Raw genomic sequence first — 5,761 nt, 5'->3', positions numbered from 1 at the left:
CAGGTCTAGGTACGAAAGAAAGTTAAGGACTCAGCATCCAAGCCAATCTCGGACTCAAAGTGGTGAATACTTTTCTTTTGGTAAAATGGCATGTACCTAGGTTGTTAAGGTGTTATTTTGTATATAATAGTGTATAAACATGAAAGTTGTTTAAGCATGGTATGAAATGTGTATCTTTTAGAAATCAAATTTACATGAGTTTGACTAGTATGATAATGTAGTAAATTTTGATATGAATTGTGGTAAGTGATCCTTAAGAGGTTTTAAAGTGAATTAATGAATATTTGCTAAGTCCAAGTGGCATAATGTATGATATTTGGTTTAATAATTATCAATAAAAGTTTGGGCAAGAATTAGATGTGTTTAGCAAGTGAAAATAGCATAAAAATGGTCAAAAATCATGTTTCCACACGGCCAAGGCACATGGGCGTGTGCTCAAGCCGTGTGGCCCTCTGTTTATGTCACATGGGCTGTTGCCACGATCGTGTATGCAAGTCAGATTTGCCCACGGCCATGTTCCAGGCCACACGGGCATGTCCCAGGCCACACGGGCATGTGCCCCTATCTCTAAGGAAATTTTTTTTCTAAAGTTGCCAGTTTAGTCTCGAATCACTTCTAAAACATATTTTGGGCCCCATAGGCCTATATTAGGGACTTTATGATGAAATTTGATGAATATTGATCTGAAATGTAAAGTGTATGACTGGGTTTTGTATAAATGTTAGTGTATAAGTCTGGTAATATCTCCTAGCCCTATTCCGGTGGCGGCGTGGGGTTAGGGGGTGTTACAAATTATATTGAATTAAGTTAAATTCATTCGTATAGATCTAGTTAGACATCATACGGAGTTAGACCTGGGCAAAAGAAAAAAATCAGATTAGTCACCTTCGTATCTTCGTACACTCGTCGAGGTAAGTTCGTGTAATTAAATTGTGTAATTATATGCTTTGATTGAATTAGATGTATGTTATTTGCATTATCATCATATATGAATACCGCTTGCATATCCAATGACGTACAACGATTATTGAGCCCCATTTGAACCTTAGGAATTCGTAGGATACAAATGACATGTCATTAGGGTTACCAATTTGGTTGAGATCCTGCATGTGTTGTAGACATACCATAACTCTTATGAGCTTACCAATTCTCAACTCGTATGAGCTTACCAATTCATAGCTCGTGAGAGAATACCGATTCATAGCTCGTATGAGCATACATGTACATGAATTAACGAATTATAGTTTAGTACACCTCATGTGTACTACCCGCGTATCCAACGATATTCTAAATAGTTTAACAGGCATTGTTCTGTTACGAGATTACATGAGTTCAATATGAACTACTACATGTATTTACATAAGATATATGAAAATGAATTGTACATGATATATAGATACATGATGTGGAAATTATATGTACATGAAAGTTTGATTATTGTTGAGCTTATACATGTTTCTTGATATTTATATGAATTACATGACTAACATGGTTGATGAGGATATGTATTTACTCTGTGTTATACGAACTTACTAAGATTAAATGCTTACTCTGTGTTATTTTTTCGTGTTTTTAGTGATTTGGAAACTCGTTCAGGTTGGAAGCTTGTCAGAGCTATATCACAGTATCCATCGGCTCTTTTGGAACATTCGGTTGTTTAATTTTGGTTATAATAGCATGTATAGTTTAATTTGGCCAATGTTGGCTTATATGTGTGATAAATCGTAATTTATACATATTTTTATCCCATGCATAGCACATTTTTGGAAGAATTATCTTTAGATTTGGTGAATTCGATGCTCCTAATCCTTTAATTTCATGTTTTATACTTAGGTGAGCACAGGAGAGTAAAAAGAGCAAGAAACGGGCCAAAAACGGAGAAAATGGGTCAACGTAGGAAATCAACACGGCCTAGACTTCCTCACACGGGTAGTTCACACGCCCGTGTCTATTTAACAGATTGTAACATGACCTACGCGACCTCACACTAGCTTTTCATACGGGCGTGTCCCTGTCAAGCCCAAGTCTAGTCCTATTCGGAAAAGGCCACTCTTGAGGGTTTTAAAGCATTCTAAAGCCTATATAAACACCCCATGAGGTACCTAAAGAAGACACATGGAGTAGGAGGCAAGGAATTACTCGAAGAAAACCGATTGATCCATCTCAGAAGTCGGATTCTCCTTCAAGACTGAAGATCTCCCTTCAATTTCCTTCGGGATTTTTTAGGTTTCTTTATGTTTTGTTATTATTATTCTTCTGAGATGTTTTATTTTACACTTATGAACTAAATTGCCCAAATACCTAAGGGGAATGAAACCTAAGATGAATCTTGTTATTATTTTCTGAATTGTATGATAAATACTTGATTTGTTCTTAATTATGTGTTCTTAATTCTTGTTTTAATATTTCAGGACATTGATTCAAGTATTGATGTGCTTATTCAGAGGAGCAAAAGTCCCTGTCTAAGAGTAGATCTAGCATAATTAAGTGGAGTTGATTGCACCCTTAGACATAGGACGACATAATTTTGCCGAGTTAGGGTGAAACCTAATAAGGGAATCCATAGGTCGAGTTAATGAAACACTAGGGGTTTGAATTAGAAAGAGATTTCAATTAATCAACCTGGGGTTAGACGTTGTTAGTCTCGAGAGAGATAATAATATAACTTAAGGATTACTACGGATTAAGTCAACTGAATAAACCGTCTGATTCAGAGTCAAATAACAAGTGAAGTCTAGGTGGATTTTCCCTTGGGTATTGTCCAAATCAATCAGTTTTCCCAAAAGTATTTCCCCAATTTTCTTTCTGTGCATTATTAGTTTAGTTAATTAATTTAGATAAAACAAACGCCTTCATTTTTAGGCTAGATAATAAAAATAGAGTTAATACTAGTACTTTTAGTTCCTGTGGGTTCGACATTCCGATCTTGCTATAAACTATACTATTGTTTGATAGGAGCGCTTGCCTTTATCGTGATAATAGTTAGTTTTCAAGTACGATCAATCATAAATTTAAAACTTATCGAGATTTGCATCAATCAAATTTTTGGCGCCATTGCTAGGAACTAAAATATTAGGAACGTTTAATTTTTATTACTTTAGCCATTTATTTTATTGAAATTTAAATTTTATTTTAGTTTTATTAATTTTGCTAAATTGTCTTTGTTTTCTTCTGATAGGTTTAATTAGTTTATGACTAGAAGAAACCCGTCAGGACCATTACTTTTTGACAGTGAGTTTGAAAGCACAGCTCGTAGAAATCGAAGAGAAATTAGGCGAAGCCTACTTGACATAGAGGAAGGACAAGAGGACGATATTCAAACCACAACCGAGGAGATGAATAAAAATCAGAATAATCAGCTTCCTCCTGTGGTTGCTGCAGATCCAATAAATCAGAATCCTGCTCCTCGTACTATGTATGATTATGCTAAATCTACTTTAACAGGAGTCGAATCGAATATAGTTAAACGTGCTATTGCTGCAAATAATTTTGAACTGAAACCTAACACAATTCAAATGATATAACAGTTTGTTTAGTTTGACGTTTTGCAGGACAAGGATCCAAACACTCATTTGGTGAATTTTCTGGAGTTTTGCGACACTTTTAAGATCAATGGCGTTTCTGACGATGCCATTCACCTTCGGTTGTTTCCCTTTTCATTGAAGAACAAGGTTAAACAGTGGTTAAACTCGTTACCATGAGGGTCAATCACTACTTGGGAACAAATGACCGAAAATTTTTTACTTAAATATTTTCCGCCAGCTAAAATGGCTAAGTTAAGGAATGATATCTCTTCTTTTGTGCAGATGGATCTAGAAACACTCTATGATGCATGGGAGAGATACAAGGATCTATTGAGAAGGTGCCCTCACCATGGGTTACGTTTATAGTTACAGGTTCAGACTTTTTACAATGGTGTGAAGCCCTAAATAAGACAACTCATCGACGCAGCCGCCGGTGGAACTTTGAATAACAAAACACTTGAAGAGGCTTATGAGTTTATTGGAGAGATGTCACTGAATAACTATCAATGTCAAGTTATGAGAACGAAGCCGACAAAAGCAACCGATGTTTTCAATCTTGACGCGGTCACTATGCTATCTAACTAGGTAGAACTTTTAAATAAAAATATTGACGGTTTATATGGTTCTACTCAGGTATATCCAGTGATGAGGTGCGATGTAAATGGAGGAGTACACACAGAATATCAATCTTTCAATCCTAGCACTGAGGAGGAACAAGTTCAATGTATGGGAAACAATAATTCTAGACCTCAAAATAACCCATACAATAATACTTATAATGTAGGTTGGAGGAACCATCCCAATTTCTCGTGGGGTGGTCAAGGAAACCAAAGGCCACAACATCCTCCGGGTTTTCAACAACCATCTTACCAACAGGAAAAGAAGCAGAACCTTGAGGAGATGCTAACGAAGTTTATCTCGGTGTCAGAAACTCATTTTTAGAATACCGAGACAAAACTTAAGAATCAACAAGCGTCGATTCATGGGCTTAAAACCCAGATAGGCCAACTCGCCAAACTGATTTCTGAACGACCACAACGTAGCTTGCCGAGTAATACTGAATCGAACCCAAAGGAACAACTTAATGCGATTACCGTTCGAGATAAGGAAGGGTTAGTTGAACCTGAACTAGAACCGAGGCAAGGAATTGTGGTAAGTAAGGGTAAAGGTGAGACGGACCACAATGAGCAAAAATCGGTAAGTAGAGAGTACAAACCTCGTGTGCCATACCCCAATGCGACAAGGAAAGACCACATTGACGAACAATTTGGTAAATTCCTTAAACTATTAAAGAAATTACATATTAACTTACCATTTATTAAAGTTCTTTCGCAGATGCCGAACGTAGTTAAATTCTTAAAAGAGCTTTTAGCAAACAAACAGAAGTTGGCTGAGGTGTCGTATGTAGAGTTGAACGCAGTTTGCTCAACCATTCTACAGAATAAGCTACCCAACAAGTTGAAAGATCTAGGGAGTTTTACAATTCCTTGTTTAATTGGTAGTTTGAACGTGAATAATGCATTGGCTGATTTAGGGGCGAGCATTAATGTTATGCCTTATAAAATGTTTAAACAGCTAGGTCTTGGGAAACCCAAACAAACTAGGATGAGCATTCAATTGGCTGATAAAACCATTAGATTTCCTAGGGGTATCATTGAAGATGTTCTTGTTAAAATTGATAAATTTATATATCCAGTAGACTTTGTTGTTCTAGATATAGAAGAGGATAGTAACATACCTTTGATTTTAAGACGACCCTTTTTAGCAACTGCTAGAACCATTATTGATGTTGGTATAGGTGAACTCACACTTCGTGTGGGTGATGAAACAATCACTCTTCAAGCTCGTAATTTGAATAACACATCGAATATTGAGAGTGGTTGTATAAATCATGCTACTAATACTAATCATGTGGTGCAACCTTCTTTGCAGGAAACACGTTCGAGGAGCATATATGAGCCTTGTTCAAGTAACAACAAAGGACCCATCTATGAAGAACGAAGTCTACAGATTGAAGAACTAGATGAATGGCGAACACCTGTCAAGGAAAAACCAAAAGCACACGAAAAATTGAAGTGACACCACAATGAACATAGGGGTGAAATGAAGCAAATTAAAGTTGGGGACAAAGTATTGTTAGATGAAAATGACCCCCGAATTGCTACTCTAGAGCACAATACGGACAGAGCGACTCCCTTCACGGTAATGAACATCTTTCCACATGGTACAGTTGAGGT

General features: G+C 36.6%; 1 non-coding gene across 1 annotated transcript; it reads right to left on the bottom strand.

Moving 5' to 3' along the window:
• Nucleotides 1–3,773: 3,773 nt before the first annotated feature.
• LOC121213017 (small nucleolar RNA R71) lies at nucleotides 3,774–3,880 on the bottom strand. The gene has a single exon (XR_005908386.1). It is a non-coding gene; the product is annotated as a small nucleolar RNA R71 (small nucleolar RNA).
• Between the last annotated feature and the right edge of the window lie 1,881 nt (nucleotides 3,881–5,761).

This window comes from Gossypium hirsutum, chromosome A13 (assembly GCF_007990345.1).
Source record: "Gossypium hirsutum isolate 1008001.06 chromosome A13, Gossypium_hirsutum_v2.1, whole genome shotgun sequence".
NCBI lineage: Eukaryota > Viridiplantae > Streptophyta > Magnoliopsida > Malvales > Malvaceae > Gossypium > Gossypium hirsutum.
Note: the sequence above shows the minus strand (reverse complement) of the source record. Positions and strands in the feature narration are given on the sequence as shown.